At 41.6% G+C, this 22,754-nt stretch overlaps 1 protein-coding gene across 1 annotated transcript in view; it reads left to right on the top strand.

The window, feature by feature from the left end:
* Positions 1–17,341: 17,341 nt before the first annotated feature.
* LOC117324533 (extracellular tyrosine-protein kinase PKDCC-like) overlaps positions 17,342–22,754 on the top strand; it is a 41,531-nt gene continuing 36,118 nt past the window's right edge. Inside the window, 1 exon segment of the mRNA XM_033880445.1 lies at positions 17,342–17,568. The gene's annotated coding sequence lies outside the window, so the exon portion shown is untranslated.

The following is a 22,754-nucleotide window of genomic DNA, read 5'->3' as shown; positions in this document are numbered from 1 at the left end:
ATCTGGATGATTAAATCTACAATTACAAAATATCGTGTCAGAATAGGTAACATAAGCGTCGTGTACAGTTAATGATGATATCATTGTCTAAAGCATATTAATGTCGCTTACACACGCATTAGCACGCCTTCAATAAAAAAATAATTACATGTATATATATCTCAACCCCATTGTTTCATTTCTCGTCCGCATAAAAAGGTCTTGATGTCACGTGGGAGAGAGCTGTCGCCCGTGCATTTTGAAATTCACGTGAGAGCGTGCCACGCCATTCGGGGTTACACTTCCAAAGTCTGGATAATTCCATGTTATTACCAAACATCGCCTCTCCTGTTAGCCAAGCGTCTTCTGTGACAATGTACGCACAGTCTCGCGGAAGTCTCGCGGAAGTCTCATTCTCTCCAAGAGTCATGGAAGACATTTCATCAGTAATTACAAAAGCATTGAGCACGAAAACGGATCGATAAAGCCCCTTTTCAATCTTGAGATAGAATTAAAAATTAAATTGTGTCTGCCGATGTAAGGACGGTTTTGATTTGCTCGCCGGCATCCTTCCTGTTGTTTCATTTTTTAAAAGACATCAGAGCTGCTTGGTGTTTAGTTTACTTAGATTTACTCCAGGAAATGGAGGAATGTTGAACATATAGTATGGACCACTTCAACATGGGTAAGTAAGATTTTCAGATGATGTATATTCAAAAGACTTTTCGTATTAAGTCTTATTTATCATTTGATTGATTGATTAATTGATTGATTGATTGATTGATTGATTGATTGATTGATTGATTGGTTGGTTGGTTGGTTGGCTGGTTGGTCGGCTGATTGGTTGGTTGGTTGTTTCCTTTCAGAATTAATAATTGATACATATTACTCATACTTTGTTTTAACGAAATCTTGTTTTTACGAAGACACAGTTCTCATGGCGTAATCTTCATATAATTATCTTTTTTCTATCGAAGTTGTAACTGTCAGGGAAACATTAATTTAATCGCTATTTGAGAAAGACGAAATGGCAATGCCAATGAAAATGGCATAAGACAATCGCTTAACTGCCAAAATATCCCCAGTTACAATGAAATTACTTACAAAGAAGATGGAAAACGAGAATTTCACAAGGGAGAAAATATCTTTGGTCAAAATATCAAAGAGCAATGCGTGATATTTTAATAGCGGTACCAGTCAATCTAAAGGTGTGTGCGCGTGCCAGGAAACAGTCACAGGTGAAAAAAGGTGGAAATAAAAGGCCACGTAATCGTCTGCTCTCTTGTGCTAAGCATGATCAATATTTCATGTTCACCATACATGCTCTAGGTATTGTTGAAGTACAAGATAAAACGGATACACAGCATTGATTTTCTGTTGTCATATCGGACAGATAAGACACAAATGTGCAGTCGTCTGAAATGTTTCCGGGTGTTCACTGTATATCATACCGAAATTAGGCCTGATTGTACTTTAATGGAAGATCATAATTAAGTGATTCTGTCAAAGGTTCTTCCTTAACATGGATTATTCATGTAAAACCTGACAATTGGTCCACATCTTCATCTTGGAAGGTATACAGTCTCCGCCACTTAGCAGGCCGATAACACGAGTTCGAATTCTGTAGGAGCGCTCCGCCCTGTTCTTTCACATGTAGACCTAAAGGAACCCCCCACGGCCTGAAAGTCTCGGTTTCGCCTGAGATTTGGGAATAAACATTTGGGAGAGGAAGGATGGTTGTAGATGTTGGGACTCAGCTGAGAGAGCATGTTTCTTGTGGCAAAGACCCGAGTTATATTCCAGAAGTCCAAGTTGCTTACACAAATTAATCGTTATACAAACAATTTCTCTTTCCGGTTGGTCAAAATTGGATGCCACTTTGACCAAGCAATAATGTGACCAAACTCAGCCAAAATATAGTGTTCAGCATCACTCAATGTATGCTTACAACGATCTGGCTGACAGTATATAACAGTCATAATGTAACCATACGATAATACATCATACAAATGATATAATAAATAGTATTACAATCACCTTACAATACAACCAAACGATGATACAGTATTACAATCATCTTACAATACAACCATACGATGATACAGTATTACACTCATCTCACAATACAACCATACGATGATACAGTATTACACTCATCTTACAATACAACCATACGATGATACAGTATTACACTCATCTTACAATACAACCATACGATGATACAGTATTACACTCATATAACAATGCAACCATACGATGATACAGTATTACACTCATCTTACAACCATACGATGATACAGTGTTACACTCATCTAACAATACAACGGTACGATGAGACACCGTTACACTCATCTAACAATACAACGATACGATGATACAGTATTACACTCATCTTACAACCATACGATGATACAGTATTACACTCATCTTACAACCATACGATGATACAGTATTACACTCATGTTACAATACAACCATACGATGATACAGTATTACTCTCATGTTACAATACAACCATACGATGATACAGTATTACACTCATCTTACAACCATACGATGATACAGTATTACACTCATGTTACAATACAACCATACGATGATACAGTATTACTCTCATGTTACAATACAACCATACGATGATACAGTATTACACTCATCTTACAATACAACCATACGATGATACAGTATTACACTCATCTTACAATACAACCATACGATGATACAGTATTACACTCATCTAACAATACAACCATACGATGGTACAGTATTACACTCATCTTACAATACAACCATACGATGATACAGTATTACACTCATCTTACAATACAACCATACGATGATACAGTATTACACTCATCTTACAATACAACCATACGATGATACAGTGTTACACTAATCTTACAATACAACCATACGATGATACAGTATTACACTCATCTTACAACCATACGATGATACAGTATTACACTCATCTTACAATACAACCATACGATGATACAGTATTACACTCATCTTACAATACAACCATACGATGATACAGTATTACACTCATCTTACAATACAACCATACGATGATACAGTATTACACTCATCTTACAATACAACCATACGATGATACAGTATTACAATACAACCATACGATGATACAGTATTACACTCATCTTACAATACAACCATACGATGATACAGTATTACACTCATCTTACAATACAACCATACGATGATACAGTATTACACTCATCTTACAATACAACCATACGATGATACAGTATTACACTCATCTTACAATACAACCATACGATGATACAGTATTACACTCATCTTACAATACAACCATACGATGATACAGTATTACACTCATCTTACAATACAACCATACGATGATACAGTATTACACTCATCTTACAATACAACCATACGATGATACAGTATTACACTCATCTTAAAATACAACCATACGATGGTACAGTATTACACTCATCTTACAATACAATCATACGATGATACAGTATTACACTCATCTTACAATACAACTATACGATGATACAGTATTACACTCATCTTACAATACAACCATACGATGATACAGTATTACACCCATCTTACAATACAACCATACGATGATACAGTATTACACTCACCTTACAACCATACGATGATACAGTGTTACACTCATGTTACAATACAACCATACGATGATACAATGTAACACTCATCTTACAATACAACCATACGATGATACAGTATGACACTCATCTTACAATACAACCATACGATGATACAGTATTACACTAATCTTACAATACAACCATACGATGATACAGTATTACACTCATCTAACAATACAACCATACGATGATACAGTATTACACTCATCTTACAATACAACCATACGATGATACAGTATTACACTCATCTTACAATACAACCATACGATGATACAGTGTTACACTCATCTTACAATACAACCATACGATGATACAGTATGACACTCATCTTACAATACAACCATACGATGATACAGTATTACACTCATCTTACAATACAACCATACGATGATACAGTATTACATGCATCTTACAATACAACCATACGATGATACAGTGTTACACTCATCTTACAATACAACCATATGATTATACAGTATTACACTCATGTTACAATACAACCATACGATGATACAGGATTACACTCACCTTACAACCATACGATGATACAGTATTACACTCATCTAACAATACAACCATACGATGATACAGTGTTACACTCATCTTACAATACAACCATACGATGATACAGTGTTACACTCATCTTACAATACAACCATACGATGATACAGTATTACACTCATCTTACAATACAATCATACGATGATACAGTATTACACTCATCTAACAATACAACCATACGATGATACAGTGTTACACTCATCTTACAATACAACCATACGATGATACAGTGTTACACTCATCTTACAACAATACGATGATACAGTATTACACTCACCTTACAATACAACCATACGATGATACAGTATTACACTCATCTTACAACCATACGATGATACAGTATTACACTCATCTTACAATACAATCATACGATGATACAGTATTACACTCATCTTACAACCATACGATGATACAGTATTACACTCATCTTACAATACAATCATACGATGATACAGTATTACACTCATCTTACAATACAATCATACGATGATACAGTATTACACTCATCTTACAATACAACCATACGATGATACAGTGTTACACTCATCTTACAACCATACGATGATACAGTATTACACTCATCTTACAATACAATCATACGATGATACAGTATTACACTCATCTTACAACCATACGATGATACAGTATTACACTCATCTTACAATACAATCATACGATGATACAGTATTACACTCATCTTACAATACAATCATACGATGATACAGTATTACGCTCATCTTACAACCATACGATGATACAGTATTACACTCATCTTACAATACAATCATACGATGATACAGTATTACACTCATCTTACAATACAATCATACGATGATACAGTATTACACTCATCTTACAATACAACCATACGATGATACAGTGTTACACTCATCTTACAACCATACGATGATACAGTATTACACTCACCTTACAATACAACCATACGATGATACAGTATTACACTCATCTTACAACCATACGATGATACAGTATTACACTCATCTTACAATACAATCATACGATGCTACAGTATTACACTCATCTAACAATACAACCATACGATGATACAGTATTACAATACAACCATACGATGATACAGTATTACACTCATGTTACAATACAACCATACGATGATACAGGATTACACTCACCTTACAACCATACGATGATACAGTGTTACACTCATCTTACAATACAACCATACGATGATACAGTATTACACTCATCTTACAATACAATCATACGATGATACAGTATTACACTCATCTAACAATACAACCATACGATGATACAGTATTACACTCATCTTACAATACAACCATACGATGATACAGTGTTACACTCATCTTACAACCATACGATGATACAGTGTTACACTCATCTAACAATACAACCATACGATGATACAGTATTACACTCATCTTACAATACAACCATACGATGATACAGTATTACACTCATCTTACAATACAATCATACGATGATACAGTATTACACTAATCTTACAATACAACCATACGATGATACAGTGTTACACGCATGTTACAATACAACCATACGATGATATAATAAGATGTAGCTCGCAATTACGCCAAGAAGATATTTCATAGGGCGCCCAACTTATAACTTTTTTTAGATATAATAGTCTGTATATTATATCGAAAATAAAGTTGTAACTTGTCAGACGCATGAAAGTAACTTTCCACGTTTCATTTTTAGGTATTACCTGTTGTGAAGATTTTCTTACACTAGTGCTATATCTAACACGACATTCCAGGTTGTATGATTATTGAAAATGTATAAAATTGATATTTCAGCACAAAATATTTGCTTGCTATGTTGTTTTTTCTGATCGAATGTGTCTGGGAAGATGATATGACGGGACTGACCTTTGACCTTATATCGTACCGCGACTTATGGTAAATGTTTGGGCCATATTTTGTCTGTCACGTTCTATCAGTCTTACCTTTCACTAATTAGGACCAACGACAGTATCTTTTCACAATCACTTTCAAAATAATTGATGTGAGTGAAATCGGAGGTGGAATTGCCCCCTCGGCGGGCCTCGGTATAGTTGGCGGCTGACATTTCTATCCGTCTCGTTTACATGTGAATTATGAACCAAAACGTTGAGGGTCTTTGTTGTTCTCAGTTTAGACTTTTGTATGTCCTTAAATTCCCCATCCTGTTATACATCCAAGGCGCTGTAGGGTGGTCGGTCATGTCCCTTTAAACGTTTGAGGTCAGCATGTTAAATGGGTAACTGCATAGGAATTACCGGATTCGGATGACTCAACACGTCAATCATGGTGTTGATTATGTGGGAACTGCACTTCAACAGGTGAGTGCTTTTCTGTCTTATAACTGGTTTCTGCAGTTTTTGATTTTTGAAGAATTACGTCCTCTAACACAAAACATACGTGGATATCGATCATAAGTTGTATGTTTTAGGTGCTGGCCAACATTTTATATTTACATTGATGAGAATATATACTTTGACTGGTGGGAGAGGTGTAAAGGAGCGAGTCTTTACTGGAGGGAGAGATGTAAAGGAGCGAGTCTTTACTGGAGGGAGAGATGTAAAGGAGCGAGTCTTTACTGGTGGGAGAGGTGTAAAGGAGCGAGTCTTTACTGGAGGGAGAGATGTAAAGGAGCGATTCTTTACTGGAGGGAGATATGTAAAGGAGTGAGTCTTTACTGGTGGGAGAGGTGTAAAGGAGCGAGTCTTTACTGGAGGGAGAGGTGTAAAGGAGCGAGTCTTTATTGGAGGGAGAGGTGTAAAGGACCGAGGCTATACTGGTGGGAGAGATGTAAAGGAGCGAGTCTTTACTGGAGGGAGAGATGTAAAGGAGCGAGTCTTTACTGGTGGGAGAGATGTAAAGGAATGAGTCTTTACTGGTGGGAGAGATGTAAAGGAGCGAGTCTTTACTGGTGGGAGAGATGTAAAGGAGCGAGTCTTTACTGGTGGGAGAGGTGTAAAGGAGCGAGTCTTTACTGGTGGGAGAGGTGTAAAGGAGTGAGTCTTTACTGGTGGGAGAGATGTAAAGGAGCGATACTTTACTGGTGGGAGAGGTGTACAGGAGTGAGTCTTTACTGGTGGGAGAGATGTAAAGGAGCGAGTCTTTACTGGTGGGAGAGATGTAAAGGAGCGAGTCTATACGGGTGGGAGAGATGTAAAGGAGCGAGTCTTTACTGGAGAGAGAGATGTAAAGGAGCGAGTCTTTACTGGTGGGAGAGGTGTAAAGGAGCGAGTCTTTACTGGTGGGAGAGATATAAAGGAGCGAGTCTTTACTGGTTGGAGAGGTGTAAAGGAGCGAGTCTTTACTGGAGGGAGAGATGTAAAGGAGCGAGTCTTTACTGGAGTGAGAGATGTAAAGGAGCGGGTCTTTACTGGTGAGAGAGGTGTAAAGGAGCGAGTCTTCTCTGGTGGGAAAGGTGTAAAGGAGCGAGTCTATACTGGTGGGAGAGATGTAAAGGAGCGAGACTTTACTGGTGGGAGAGGTGTAAAGGAGCGAGACTTTACTGGTGGGAGAGGTGTAAAGGAGCGAGTCTTTACTGGTGGGAGAGATATAAAGGAGCGAGTCTTTACTGGTTGGAGAGGTGTAAAGGAGCGAGTCTTTACTGGAGGGAGAGATGTAAAGGAGCGAGTCTTTACTGGAGTGAGAGATGTAAAGGAGCGGGTCTTTACTGGTGAGAGAGGTGTAAAGGAGCGAGTCTTCTCTGGTGGGAAAGGTGTAAAGGAGCGAGTCTATACGGGTGGGAGAGATGTAAAGGAGCGAGACTTTACTGGTGGGAGAGGTGTAAAGGAGCGAGACTTTACTGGTGGGAGAGATGTAAAGGAGCGAGTCTTTACTGGAGGGAGAGATGTAAAGGAGCGAGACTTTACTGGTGGGAGAGGTGTAAAGGAGCGGGTCTTTACTGGTGAGAGAGATGTAAAGGAGCGAGTCTTTACTGGTGGGAGAGATGTAAAGGAGCGAGTCTTTACTGGAGGGAGAGATGTAAAGGAGCGAGTCTATACTGGAGGGAGAGGTGTAAAGGAGCGAGTCTTTACTGGAGGGAGAGATGTAAAGGAGCGAGTCTTTACTGGAGGGAGAGGTGTAAAGGAGCGAATCTTTACTGGTGGGAGAGATGTAAAGGAGCGAGTCTATACGGGTGGGAGAGATGTAAAGGAGCGAGTCTTTACTGGAGAGAGAGATGTAAAGGAGCGAGTCTTTACTGGTGGGAGAGATGTAAAGGAATGAGTCTTTACTGGTGGGAGAGATGTAAAGGAGCGAGTCTTTACTGGTGGGAGAGATGTAAAGGAGCGAGTCTTTACTGGTGGGAGAGGTGTAAAGGAGCGAGTCTTTACTGGTGGGAGAGGTGTAAAGGAGTGAGTCTTTACTGGTGGGAGAGATGTAAAGGAGCGATACTTTACTGGTGGGAGAGGTGTACAGGAGTGAGTCTTTACTGGTGGGAGAGATGTAAAGGAGCGAGTCTTTACTGGTGGGAGAGATGTAAAGGAGCGAGTCATTACTGGTGGGAGAGATGTAAAGGAGCGAGTCTTTACTGGAGAGAGAGATGTAAAGGAGCGAGTCTTTACTGGTGGGAGAGGTGTAAAGGAGCGAGTCTTTACTGGTGGGAGAGATATAAAGGAGCGAGTCTTTACTGGTTGGAGAGGTGTAAAGGAGCGAGTCTTTACTGGAGGGAGAGATGTAAAGGAGCGAGTCTTTACTGGAGTGAGAGATGTAAAGGAGCGGGTCTTTACTGGTGAGAGAGGTGTAAAGGAGCGAGACTTTACTGGTGGGAGAGGTGTAAAGGAGCGAGACTTTACTGGTGGGAGAGATGTAAAGGAGCGAGTCTTTACTGGAGGGAGAGATGTAAAGGAGCGAGACTTTACTGGTGGGAGAGGTGTAAAGGAGCGGGTCTTTACTGGTGAAAGAGATGTAAAGGAGCGAGTCTTTACTGGAGGGATAGATGTAAAGGAGCGGGTCTTTACTGGTGGGAGAGGTGTAAAGGAGCGGGTCTTTATTGGTGAGAGAGATATAAAGGAGCGAGTCTATACTGGAGGGAGAGGTGTAAAGGAGCGAGTCTTTACTGGTGGGAGAGGTGTAAAGGAGTGAGTCTTTACTGGAGGGAGAGATGTAAAGGAGCGAGTCTTTACTGGAGGGAGAGATGTAAAGGAGTGAGTCTTTACTGGAGGGAGAGATGTAAAGGAGAGAGTCTATACTGGAGGGAGAGGTGTAAAGGAGCGAGTCTTTACTGGTGGGAGAGATGTAAAGGAGCGAGTCTTTACTGGAGGGAGAGATGTAAAGGAGCGAGTCTTTACTGGAGGGAGAGATGTAAAGGAGCGAGTCTTTACTGGAGGGAGAGATGTAAAGGAGCGAGTCTTTACTGGAGGGAGAGATGTAAAGGAGCGAGTCTTTACTGGAGGGAGAGGTGTAAAGGAGCGAGTCTTTACTGGAGGGAGAGATGTAAAGGAGCGAGTCTTTACTGGAGGGAGAGATGTAAAGGAGCGAGTCTTTACTGGAGGGAGAGATGTAAAGGAGCGAGTCTTTACTGGAGGGAGAGATGTAAAGGAGCGAGTCTTTACTGGAGGGAGAGATGTAAAGGAGCGAGTCTTTACTGGAGGGAGAGATATAAAGGAGCGAGTCTTTACTGGTGGGAGAGATGTAAAGGAGCGAGTCTTTACTGGAGGGAGAGATGTAAAGGAGCGAGTCTTTACTGGAGGGAGAGATGTAAAGGAGCGAGTCTATACTGGAGGGAGAGGTGTAAAGGAGCGAGTCTTTACTGGAGGGAGAGATGTAAAGGAGCGAGTCTTTACTGGAGGGAGAGATGTAAAGGAGCGAGTCTTTACTGGAGGGAGAGATGTAAAGGAGCGAGTCTATACTGGAGGGAGAGGTGTAAAGGAGCGAGTCTTTACTGGAGGGAGAGATGTAAAGGAGCGAGTCTTTACTGGAGGGAGAGATGTAAAGGAGCGAGTCTTTACTGGAGGGAGAGGTGTAAAGGAGCGAGACTTTACTGGAGGGAGATATGTAAAGGAGCGAGTCTTTACTGGTGGGAGAGATGTAAAGGAGCGAGTCTTTACTGGAGGGAGAGATGTAAAGGAGCGAGTCTTTACTGGAGGGAGAGATGTAAAGGAGCGAGTCTATACTGGAGGGAGAGGTGTAAAGGAGCGAGTCTTTACTGGAGGGAGAGATGTAAAGGAGCGAGTCTTTACTGGAGGGAGAGATGTAAAGGAGCGAGTCTTTACTGGAGGGAGAGATGTAAAGGAGCGAGTCTTACTGGAGGGAGAGGTGTAAAGGAGCGAGTCTTTACTGGAGGGAGAGATGTAAAGGAGCGAGTCTTTACTGGAGGGAGAGATGTAAAGGAGCGAGTCTTTACTGGAGGGAGAGGTGTAAAGGAGCGAGACTTTACTGGAGGGAGAGATGTAAAGGAGCGAGTCTTTACTGGTGGGAGAGATGTAAAGGAGCGAGTCTTTACTGGAGGGAGAGATGTAAAGGAGCGAGTCTTTACTGGCTGGGAGAGGTGTAAAGGAGCGAGTCTTTACTGGAGGGAGAGATGTAAAGGAGCGAGTCTTTACTGGAGGGAGAGATGTAAAGGAGCGAGTCTTTACTGGAGGGAGAGATGTAAAGGAGCGAGTCTTTACTGGTGGGAGAGATGTAAAGGAGCGAGTCTTTACTGGTAGGAGAACGCAGACCATGCGCAGTGAAACTTGTTATACGGAACCTATCGTTGATAGTACATGAATACAGGCGTATTCCTCATTCCAGATTTAAATGCATTTTTTTTAAATGGCCTCTAAATAACAGATTAGATTTTAATTGATTGCACCTAACGTAACAGGTCAGACATTCTACCAAGTTTAGATTTTTTAGAAGTAAGACATTGAGTTCTGCGTGTCACCTAAACATTTATTTGTTACCTGTATTTCCCGGTATTGTTACCGTTTGATTGACGTGTGCCAGGTCTATTACGTACTGGGTAGAACAAAAAACCTTATACAGTTTTATACACGGACCAAGCCTTAAAAAATGGAGTGTCAGATTCTACCGATAACATCGTGATACTGGTTAACAGTGGGCCATAACCATGCAGCGCGGGATTCAGAATAAGGATGTGTATTGAATTCCCTCAAAGGTATTTAGCGGATTTGGAGGTGAATGCAAATGTTATATTAACACGTTTTGCCATGTTGACAGGTAATAGTTTACGCTGGTGTATAAACGTTATTTATCATGAAGACTTTCTAATCGGACAATACTGTTTATTGTTGGTATTTATTTATTGATTTGTTTATAGTTTTAATGACAATGTACATGCGAATGTTACTAAGGGGGACATCTATTGCACTGGTTTAATCGAATTTTGACCATAGTATGACTTATATAGTCGGTAATTAGTAATCATACAAAAGTATTTAGGTATACACCTGAGTATATACGGTACTAAAACTCCAATTACACCAGAGCCAGACTTACTGTGGTTGCATTGCTGAAGTTGCGTTCACCGGAAGTGGATCATTTGCTCTTCCGGTATATTGCTCCCTCTCTCTCTCTCTCTCTTGAAAGCCATCGACAATACCTGTCAGGTTATACACTATCGGATATCATCTCTTGACAACCATTTCTTTGTTTAGTAGAAAGCTTACGCGGTGTGCTCAAATTCGCGGATTTAGCAAATAAACATAGACAGCAATGGCTGATCCACAGAGAGGGTGAGGCCGGGGTTGTTGTCACTCATATAGACTTACATGTGTAATGTTTAGTAAAAGACATATCAGTCGTGTCTGTACATATCACTACACACGGTGTGCCTAGTTTACCGTCATTACAATCTGTGTCTGGTTTACAATCTGTGTCTGGTTTAAATTACATCACTAAAATCTATGTCTCTATTAAGACACATCACCACAATCTGTGTCTGATTTAGACACATCACCGCAAACTGTGTCTGGTTTAAGGCATCACTGCAATATGTGTCTGGTTTAAGACACATCACTACAATTTGTGTCTGGTTTAAGACACATCACTACAATCTTTGTCTGATTTAGACACATCACCGCAAACTGTGTCTGATTTAGACACATCACTGCAAACTGTGTCTGGTTTAAGACACATCACTACAGTATGTGTCTGGTTTAAGACACATCACTACAGTATGTGTCTGGTTTAAGACACATCACTACAGTATGTGTCTGGTTTAAGTCACATTACTACAATCTGTGTCTGGTTTGATACATCACTACAACCTGTGTCTGGTTTAAGACACATCACTACAGTATGTGTCTGGTTTAAGACACATCACTACAGTATGTGTCTGGTTTAAGACACATCACTACAGTATGTGTCTGGTAAAGGGCTTCCTTTACTAATGTGTCGTTTCTATATATTGTGTTTGATTCGTTGTCTCGAGCGACTATTTTAAATCTACGATACTTTGTTCACCGTCTGGTGATATTGTAACAGAGATTTTTGTCCTCATGCCAGGGAAACAGGATTGTTATTGCATCATACAATCAATACATGCATTGTATATAACGGTAGAGCCACGACACCGCTTTGGTATTTATCAACTTAATTGAAAAATGTCAACCGGGGGCCTAACAATAGTCTGATTATACACATTTTAGTCAATCTGACATCCATGTGTTTTGTGTACTTCAGCATAACCTGTACTCTTATTATGTTGTAGTTCCTTGTCCGTACATATGGCGGTGGTGGAGGGCGCTGGCGTTTCGGGAGGGGGAGTGGGAGGGGGGAGGGAATTCCAATGATGTAACGTATCTGGTGTTTTCCGGGCCGTGTATCAACCCTAATCAGTGCCATGGATGTCAGTCATGTCCCCCCCCCCCCCCCCCCCCCCTCCCCCCCCCTCCCCCTCCCCCACCCCATTTATCCTCGCTGTACTTCCTCCCGTCACTAATCAGAAACTTCTGTACAATTGTGTGCCTGTAGTTTAAACATAGATACAGCAGTTATTTCTTTAGTCCTATTACATCAAATATAATTCTGCTCTGTTCAGAATGAAACTTTTCATTTGAAAGGACAGGTGGCTATATTGAAATTTAATTTACGTACTAATGTATGTCACTTATCATGCGGACACGTGACCTATGAACATGTAAGTCACTTATGCGGACACGTGACTTGTGTACGTGTAAGTTACTTATAACTTGGACACGTGACTAGTGTACGTGTAAGTTACTTATAACTTGGACACGTGCCTAGTGTACGTGTAAGTTACTTATAACTTGGACACGGGACTAGTGTACGTGTAAGTTACTTATAAGTCGGCCACGTGACTTGTGTACGTGTAAGTTACTTATAATTCGGACACGTGCCTAATGTATCTGTAAGTCACTTATTACGCGGACACGTGACTATAATTAATGTACGCGTAAGTTACTTATTACGTAGATGACATCTAATGTACATGTATTGTGCGGATCGTGACTTATTCAAGTCGGCCTATATACTGGTGCGTTAATATCCCGAGTTACTTTTTATACGGACACCTAACTAATGTTAGTCACTTATTATATGGTCACGTGATTAATGTAAGCCACTATCTTCCAGCTTATTCGAGTCATTTATTGTAGGGCACGTGTAAATCACTTTTTGAACTGACGCGTAACTAATCTAGCCGCATATCGAACTGAGAGGTGCAAGTCACTTATAGTAAGGACATGTGACTTTAAATCACGTATAACATGAATATGGACATGTGACTATAGTAAGTCACGTATTATATGGACATGTGACAATTGTAAGTCACTTATTATAAGGATTCCTGACTCTTTAAAAATCATGTATTACTTATGTCAAGTACTGCTGTCTTGAGGCGGCATTCAAATAGTTATGAATGTCTTCGCTTTGCATGTAGACATTAGTGTGTGTAGTCTGGATAGGCGGTGTATATTATCTAGGTAGGCGGTGTATGTTATCTAGGTAGGCGGTGTATGTTATCTGGGTAGGCGGTATATGTTATCTGGGTAGGCGGTGTGTGTTATCTAGGTAGGCGGTGTGTGTTATCTGGGTAGGCGGTGTATGTTATCTAGGTAGGCGGTGTTTGTTATCTGGGTAGGCGGTGTATGTTATCTGGGTAGGCGGTGTGTGTTATCTGGGTAGGCGGTGTGTGTTATCTGGGTAGGCGGTGTTTGTTATCTGGGTAGGCGGTGTGTGTTATCTGGGTAGGCGGTGTATGTTATCTGGGTAGGCGGTGTATGTTATCTAGGTAGGCGGTGTATGTTATCTAGGTAGGCGGTGTATGTTATCTGGGTAGGCGGTGTGTGTTATCTGGGTAGGCGGTGTATGTTATCTGGGTAGGCGGTGTGTGTTATCTGGGTAGGCGGTGTATGTTATCTAGGTAGGCGGTGTATGTTATCTGGGTAGGCGGTGTGTGTTATCTGGGTAGGCGGTGTGTGTTATCTAGGTAGGCGGTGTATGTTATCTGGGTAGGCGGTGTATGTTATCTAGGTAGGCGGTGTGTGTTATCTGGGTAGGCGGTGTTTGTTATCTGGGTAGGCGGTGTGTGTTATCTGGGTAGGCGGTATATGTTATCTGGGTAGGCGGTGTATGTTATCTGGGTAGGCGGTGTGTGTTATCTAGGTAGGCGGTGAATGTTATCTAGGTAGGCGGTGTATGTTATCTGGGTAGGCGGTGTATGTTATCTGGGTAGGCGGTGTGTGTTATCTGGGTAGGCGGTGTGTGTTATCTGGGTAGGCGGTGTATGTTATCTGGGTAGGCGGTGTATGTTATCTAGGTAGGCGGTGTATGCTATCTAGGTAGGCGGTGTATGTTATCTGGGTAGGCGGTGTGTGTTATCTGGGTAGGCGGTGTGTGTTATCTAGGTAGGCGGTGTATGTTATCTGGGTAGGCGGTGTGTGTTATCTAGGTAGGCGGTGTGTGTTATCTGGGTAGGCGGTGTATGGTATCTGGGTAGGCGGTCTGTGTTATCTGGGTAGGCGGTGTGTGTTATCTGGGTAGGCGGTGTATGTTATCTAGGTAGGCGGTGTATGTTATCTGGGTAGGCGGTGTGTGTTATCTGAGTAGGCGGTGTATGTTATCTGGGTAGGCGGTGTATGTTATCTGGGTAGGCGGTGTATATTATCTGGGTAGGCGGTGTATGTTATCTGGGTAGGCGGTGTGTGTTATCTGGGTAGGCGGTGTATGTTATCTGGGTAGGCGGTGTGTGTTATCTGGGTAGGCGGTGTGTGTTATCTGGGTAGGCGGTGTATGTTATCTGGGTAGGCGGTCTGTGTTATCTGGGTAGGCGGTGTATATTATCTAGGTAGGCGGTGTATGTTATCTAGGTAGGCGGTGTATGTTATCTGGGTAGGCGGTGTATGTTATCTGGGTAGGCGGTGTATGTTATCTGGGTAGGCGGTGTATGTTATCTGGGTAGGCGGTGTATGTTATCTGGGTAGGCGGTGTATGTTATCTAGGTAGGCGGTGTATGTTATCTAGGTAGGCGGTGTATGTTATCTAGGTAGACGGTGTATGTTATCTGGGTAGGCGGTGTATGTTATCTAGGTAGGTGGTGTATGTTATCTGGGTAGGCGGTGTATGTTATCTGGGTAGGCGGTGTATGTTATCTAGGTAGGCGGTGTATGTTATCTGGGTAGGCGGTGTGTGTTATCTGGGTAGGCGGTGTATGTTATCTGGGTAGGCGGTGTGTGTTATCTGGGTAGGCAGTGTATGTTATCTAGGTAGGCGGTGTATGTTATCTGGGTAGGCGGTGTATGTTATCTGGGTAGGCGGTGTATGTTATCTGGGTAGGCGGTTCATGTTATCTGGGTAGACGGTGTGTGTTATCTGGGTAGGCGGTGTGTGTTATCTGGGTAGGCGGTGTATGTTATCTGGGTAGGCGGTATATGTTATCTGGGTAGGCGATGTGTGTTATCTGGGTAGGCGGTGTATGTTATCTGGGTAGGCGGTTATGTTATCTGGGTAGGCGGTGTATGTTATCTAGGTAGGCGGTGTATGTTATCTGGGTAGGCGGTTCATGTTATCTGGGTAGGCGGTGTATGTTATCTGGGTAGGCGATGTGTGTTATCTGGGTAGGCGGTGTATGTTATCTGGGTAGGCGGTGTATGTTATCTGGGTAGGCGGTGTGTGTTATCTGGGTAGGCGGTTCATGTTATCTGGGTAGGCGGTTTGTGTTATCTGGGTAGGCGATGTGTGTTATCTGGGTAGGCGGTGTATGTTATCTGGGTAGGCGGTGTATGTTATCTGGGTAGGCGGTGTGTGTTATCTGGGTAGGCGGTGTGTGTTATCTAGGTAGGCGGTGTATGTTATCTGGGTAGGCGGTGTATGTTATCTGGGTAGGCGGTGTATGTTATCTGGGTAGGCGGTGTATGTTATCTGGGTAGGCGGTGTGTGTTATCTAGGTAGGCGGTGTATGTTATCTGGGTAGGCGGTGTATGTTATCTGGGTAGGCGGTGTTTGTTGTCTGGGTAGGCGGTGTATGTTATGGGTACATGAGGGGTGTTTCTTTGTTTTTAGATACATTACATGTTTCTGGTTTAGATTCCCCATTCCTAGACGACATTAATAGGACGATAGCCTGTATTAGTACAGAGACAGACTTCTCATTAAATAATCTCAAATATTGAACATTTGGATGTTTGTATATTCAGCATTACGTTTTAAAGAACACATTTTACTAACCGTAATTTTTTTGAACCCAGAAAGATTTTTTGTCGAATTATTTATTGGAAGCATATTGACTGAGATGAATATGTTTCACTGTACTAGACGATGAGATGAATAATTTTCACTGTACTAGACGAACTAGAAAGTGTAGCGCCAGACGAAGGTGGCTTTTAAATATATACATATTATCATTATTATTATTATTCCCAAAATATTAATTTTTCATATAATTTCAATTTTAAAGCTTATGCTCACTCTTGGTTTCCATTACACACAATCAGACATGTTTAAAGCTGTAGGTTAATTGAATGCTCCCGGCGTAGACGTTATATATGTATACCAGCAACCTGTATGATATTATATGTATACATATGTACACATCCTCATGCCGGGTCAGTAAGTGAATTCATGAGTAACAGATAAACTGCCAGAAGGCCCTGTACAACTTCCCGACAAAGATTGGACTATCAGATAGTCCACCGTGCGTACACGATATCAACACACGTGACCCCACCAAACGTGACTTTTCCTCGTTTTGGTGTGTCCTAGTTTTCATCCCGTGCGTCGTTGATAACTACCAAAGGGGCGGAGAAGTGGCCTATCTTGACGTTCGGATTATCACAGTGTGTTTATCTCAAGGAGTTTTATAAGTGTGTATATTTACCTGTCATAGAGCAGTTAGGCCGGAAACAGGTAGAAAACAATACCATCGGTTCTACACCAGCAAGGTGAGTTGTCACTTTATCTAAAGCTACAGCGTGACTTGTGTACATGTATCTTGTTTTTGTCCGAGTCTGTTTATAAGCTGACTAAAGTGACAAGTTAATGTTAAAAAAAAGGCTGTAAATAATGGCTAGACATATATGGTGTCTGTTGAAATATCTAAGATAAGAAATAGTACACTCTAAATATTGTTTTAAATTAATGTGTGTATATACTATCAAAAATAGTTTGTAATGCAACCCTTTCAATTCAATTGAATTCATATGACTGTAGATACCTTTTAACCACGTGACAATATTATATGACCGCGTTTTATGAACGCTTTATACTTTCACTCAAGATAATATACATCATAGCATTTGCATCAATCGTTTAGATGACTTCGATTTGTTTGAAGATTGCAGAGCATTTATATCTCGATAGAGAGACACCTGAGTAACTTCTCTGAAACTCAAATGAATTACGTCATTCCGTTTAATTAAACATAAATACTATGTGTATTTGATAATATCATTACTATTTATCTATCATCCAAATTGCATTCATGTTGACATCAAATCCAGTCTGACAAGCGATCAGTGGTTAATGTTGGCGGCGGTTGAGGAGTGGACACCAGCTATCTCTGGCTTGATGTGTTACATTGTACACAACGATCGATTTAATTATGGTCACATGTGCATGTTTAAAATGATGCTTTTGATTAAATCATTTGATAAATACTTGTTAGGTAAGCTTCGGTGGAATGTGGTTGGCTTGAGTAGAATCACCAATCGGTAGGTGTTTTGACGAAGTAGTTCGACAAAACCAGGCTTTCATTGAGATAGCAGAGAGTAGAACGGAGCGATGAATCTCATTGTCACATACATTTAAGGAATTTGGCGAGGTTACTACATGGAATTATGATGTAGAAATTTATTTCACTTCGTGTGTAGATACCGAGGGTATAACAATTGGTTATATCTAGCACTGTTCAAAACTAAATATTGAAAATGTCGATCTTTTTTGTTTGTATGGGGTTTAACTTTCCAACTACAGTCTTATGGTCAAGAGCAAAGGAGGTGGTTGTCAGAGACACCAAACGACAGAAAAGTACGAAAAAAAGATAAAGATTGCAGGTGTTGCCATGGGGACAGCATATCTATATATGTTGGTCTCTTCCGAATGTATCCCCGATTCGCCGGGAGAATATGCTCTATCGTTTGTGTTCGGGAACGATGGACCAGAGTCTCGTGGGTGTATGACGATGGACCAGAGTCTCGTGGGTTAATGACGATGGACCAGTGTCTCGTGGGTTTATGACGATCGACCAGTGTCTCGTGGGTGTATGACGATGGACCAGAGTCTCGTGGGTTTATGACGATAGACCAGAGTCTCGTGGGTGTATGACGATGGACCAGTGTCTCGTGGGTGTATGACGATGGACCATAGTCTCGTGGGTGTATGACGACGGACCAGAGTCTCGTGGGTGTATGACGATGGACCAGAGTCTCGTGGGTGTATGACGATGGACCAGAGTCTCGTGGGTGTATGACGATGGACCAGAGTCTCGTGGGTGTATGACGATGGACCAGAGTCTCGTGGGTGTATGACGATGGACCAGAGTCTCGTGGGTGTATGACGATGGACCAGTGTATCGTGGGTTTATGACGATGGACCAGAGTATCGTGGGTGTATGACGATGGACCAGAGTCTCGTGGGTTAATGACGATGGACCAGTGTCTTGTGGGTGTATGACGATGGACCAGAGGTTCGTGGGTTTGGACCAGAGTCTCGTGGGTTTATGACGATGGTTCCATCAAAACCAATTAACCTATCAAGTGACATGATGCGACCTGAATCGAAATATTAACTATCCAGTTTCACCGAATCACAGAAACAGCTTACATTCTGATTTAATGAATTCAGTTTATCTCCAAGATTTTATACAAAGTATGTTGAGGTTTTGTAACCCATTTTTAACACAAATTTATCATGAAAATGGGGGGAAAAAGATTATGATAAGCTGTCATTCTATCTTGTTTCGCCTTTTTCGTATACGTCATTACATCTAACATTTGACCTCTATTTATATATGACCTATTGGTGACCTTGTAGTTATCCTGTCTCGTGTTATATATGTGGGTGTTGAAATGTTCCATAAGGCAGTTACGACAGTATTATCAAATAAACGCTAAAGCTAATATATAACAAAGCATGGTAGTACATTGCTGGGGAGAGGCGAACACGTGCGTTGTCATATTCGCACGTACGTTTAACGTCTCGTGCATTTGTCACGTATATGACTACTGTTACGTTGGAACATATCAGCAATTGTGTATGTGATGAAGTTAAAACGCTATTTCAGGGGCGACTATATAACTACAATGGACTATTGTGTGCGTATTCTTATAACAATAGTAAATATCACGAACCGGTCTTTGTTAAGATGCTATATATATATAGTGTTGACAACCATTTTTTGAAAAGTGCCAAGCATCTTGGTGTAATTATGGCAACGATACCTTTGTGCAGTTTTTGCAACCTTAAGTCTGAAGGATCGTGGGTAGGTTTCCTGGTTTGTCTATGTATCGTGGGTAGGTTTCCTGGTTTGTCTATGTATCGTGGGTAGGTTATCTGGTTTGTCTATGTATCGTGGGTAGGTTTCCTGGTTTGTCTATGTATCGTGGGTAGGTTTCCTGGTTTGTCTATGTATCGTGGGTAGGTTGTCTGGTTTGTCTATGTATCGTGGGTAGGTTTCCTGGTTTGTCTATGTATCGTGGGTAGGTTTCCTGGTTTGTCTATGTATCGTGGGTAGGTTTCCTGGTTTGTCTATGTATCGTGGGTAGGTTTCCTGGTTTGTCTATGTATCGTGGGTAGGTTTCCTGGTTTGTCTATGTATCGTGGGTAGGTTTCCTGGTTTGTCTATGTATCGTGGGTAGGTTGTCTGGTTTGTCTATGTATCGTGGGTAGGTTTCCTGGTTTGTCTATGTATCGTGGGTAGGGTTCCTGGTTTGTTTATGTATCGTGGGTAGGTTTCCTGGTTTGTCTATGTATCGTGGGTAGGGTTCCTGGTTTGTCTATGTATCGTGGGTAGGTTGTCTGGTTTGTCTATGTATCGTGGGTAGGTTTCCTGGTTTGTCTATGTATCGTGGGTAGGTTTCCTGGTTTGTCTATCTATCGTCGGTAGGTTTCCTGGTTTGTCTATGTATCGTGGGTAGGTTGTCTGGTTTGTCTATGTATCGTGGGTAGGTTTCCTGGTTTGTCTATGTATCGTGGGTAGGTTTCCTGGTTTGTCTATGTATCGTGGGTAGGTTGTCTGGTTTGTCTATGTATCGTGGGTAGGTTTCCTGGTTTGTCTATGTATCGTGGGTAGGTTTCCTGGTTTGTCTATGTATCGTGGGTAGGTTTCCTGGTTTGTTTATGTGTCGTGGGTAGGTTTCCTGGTTTGTCTATGTATCGTTGGTAGGTTTCCTGGTTTGTCTATGTATCGTGGGTAGGTTTCCTGGTTTGTCTATGTATCGTGGGTAGGTTTCCTGGTTTGTCTATGTATCGTGGGTAGGTTTCCTGTTTTGTCTATGTATCGTGGGTAGGTTTCCTGGTTTGTCTATGTATCGTGGGTAGGTTTCCTGGTTTGTCTATGTATCGTGGGTAGGTTTCCTGGTTTGTCTATGTATCGTGGGTAGGTTTCCTGGTTTGTCTATGTATCGTGGGTAGGTTTCCTGGTTTGTCTATGTATCGTGGGTAGGTTTCCTGGTTTGTCTATGTATCGTGGGTAGGTTTCCTGGTTTGTCTATGTATCGTGGGTAGGTTTCCTGGTTTGTCTATGTATCGTGGGTAGGTTTCCTGGTTTGTCTATGTATCGTGGGTAGGTTTCCTGGTTTGTATATGTATCGTGGGTAGGTTGTCTGGTTTGTCTATGTATCGTGGGTAGGTTTCCTGGTTTGTCTATGTATCGTGGGTAGGTTTCCTGGTTTGTCTATCTATCGTGGGTAGGTTTCCTGGTTTGTCTATGTATCGTGGGTAGGTTGTCTGGTTTGTCTATGTATCGTGGGTAGGTTTCCTGGTTTGTCTATGTATCGTGGGTAGGTTTCCTGGTTTGTCTATGTATCGTGGGTAGGTTGTCTGGTTTGTCTATGTATCGTGGGTAGGTTTCCTGGTTTGTCTATGTATCGTGGGTAGGTTTCCTGGTTTGTCTATGTGTCGTGGGTAGGTTTCCTGGTTTGTCTATGTGTCGTGGGTAGGTTTCCTGGTTTGTCTATGTATCGTTGGTAGGTTTCCTGGTTTGTCTATGTATCGTGGGTAGGTTTCCTGTTTTGTCTATGTATCGTGGGTAGGTTTCCTGGTTTGTCTATGTATCGTGGGTAGGTTTCCTGGTTTGTCTATGTTTATGTATCGTGGGTAGGTTTCCTGGTTTGTCTATGTATCGTGAGTAGGTTTCCTGGTTTGTATATGTATCGTGGGTAGGTTGTCTGGTTTGTCTATGTATCGTGGGTAGGTTTCCTGGTTTGTCTATGTATCGTGGGTAGGTTTCCTGGTTTGTCTATGTATCGTGGGTAGGTTTTCTGGTTTGTCTATGTATCGTGGGTAGGTTTCCTGGTTTGTCTATGTATCGTGGGTAGGTTTCCTGGTTTGTCTATGTATCGTGGGTAGGTTTCCTGGTTTGTCTATGTATCGTGGGTAAGTTTCCTGGTTTGTCTATGTATCGTGGGTAGGTTTCCTGGTTTGTCTATGTATCGTGGGTAGGTCTCCTGGTTTGTCTATGGATCGTGGGTAGGTTTCCTGGTTTGTCTATGTATCGTGGGTAGGTTTCCTGGTTTGTCTATGTATCGTGGGTAGGTTTCCTGGTTTGTCTATGTATCGTGGGTAGGTTTCCTGGTTTGTCTATGTATCGTGGGTAGGTTTCCTGGTTTGTCTATGTATCGTGGGTAGGTTTCCTTGTTTGTCTATGTATCGTGGGTAGGTTTCCTGGTTTGTCTATGTGTCGTGGGTAGGTTTCCTGGTTTGTCTATGTATCGTGGGTAGGTTTCCTGGTTTGTCTATGTATCGTGGGTAGATTGTCTGGTTTGTCTGTGTATCGTGGGTAGGTTTCCTGGTTTGTCTATGTATCGTGGGTAGGTTTCCTTGTTTGTCTATGTATCGTGGGTAGGTTTCCTGGTTTGTCTATGTATCGTGGGTAGGTTTCCTGGTTTGTCTATGTATCGTGGGTAGGTTT

This window comes from Pecten maximus, chromosome 3, assembly GCF_902652985.1.
Source record: "Pecten maximus chromosome 3, xPecMax1.1, whole genome shotgun sequence".
NCBI lineage: Eukaryota > Metazoa > Mollusca > Bivalvia > Pectinida > Pectinidae > Pecten > Pecten maximus.
This window is presented reverse-complemented; position numbering and strand designations above follow the sequence as displayed.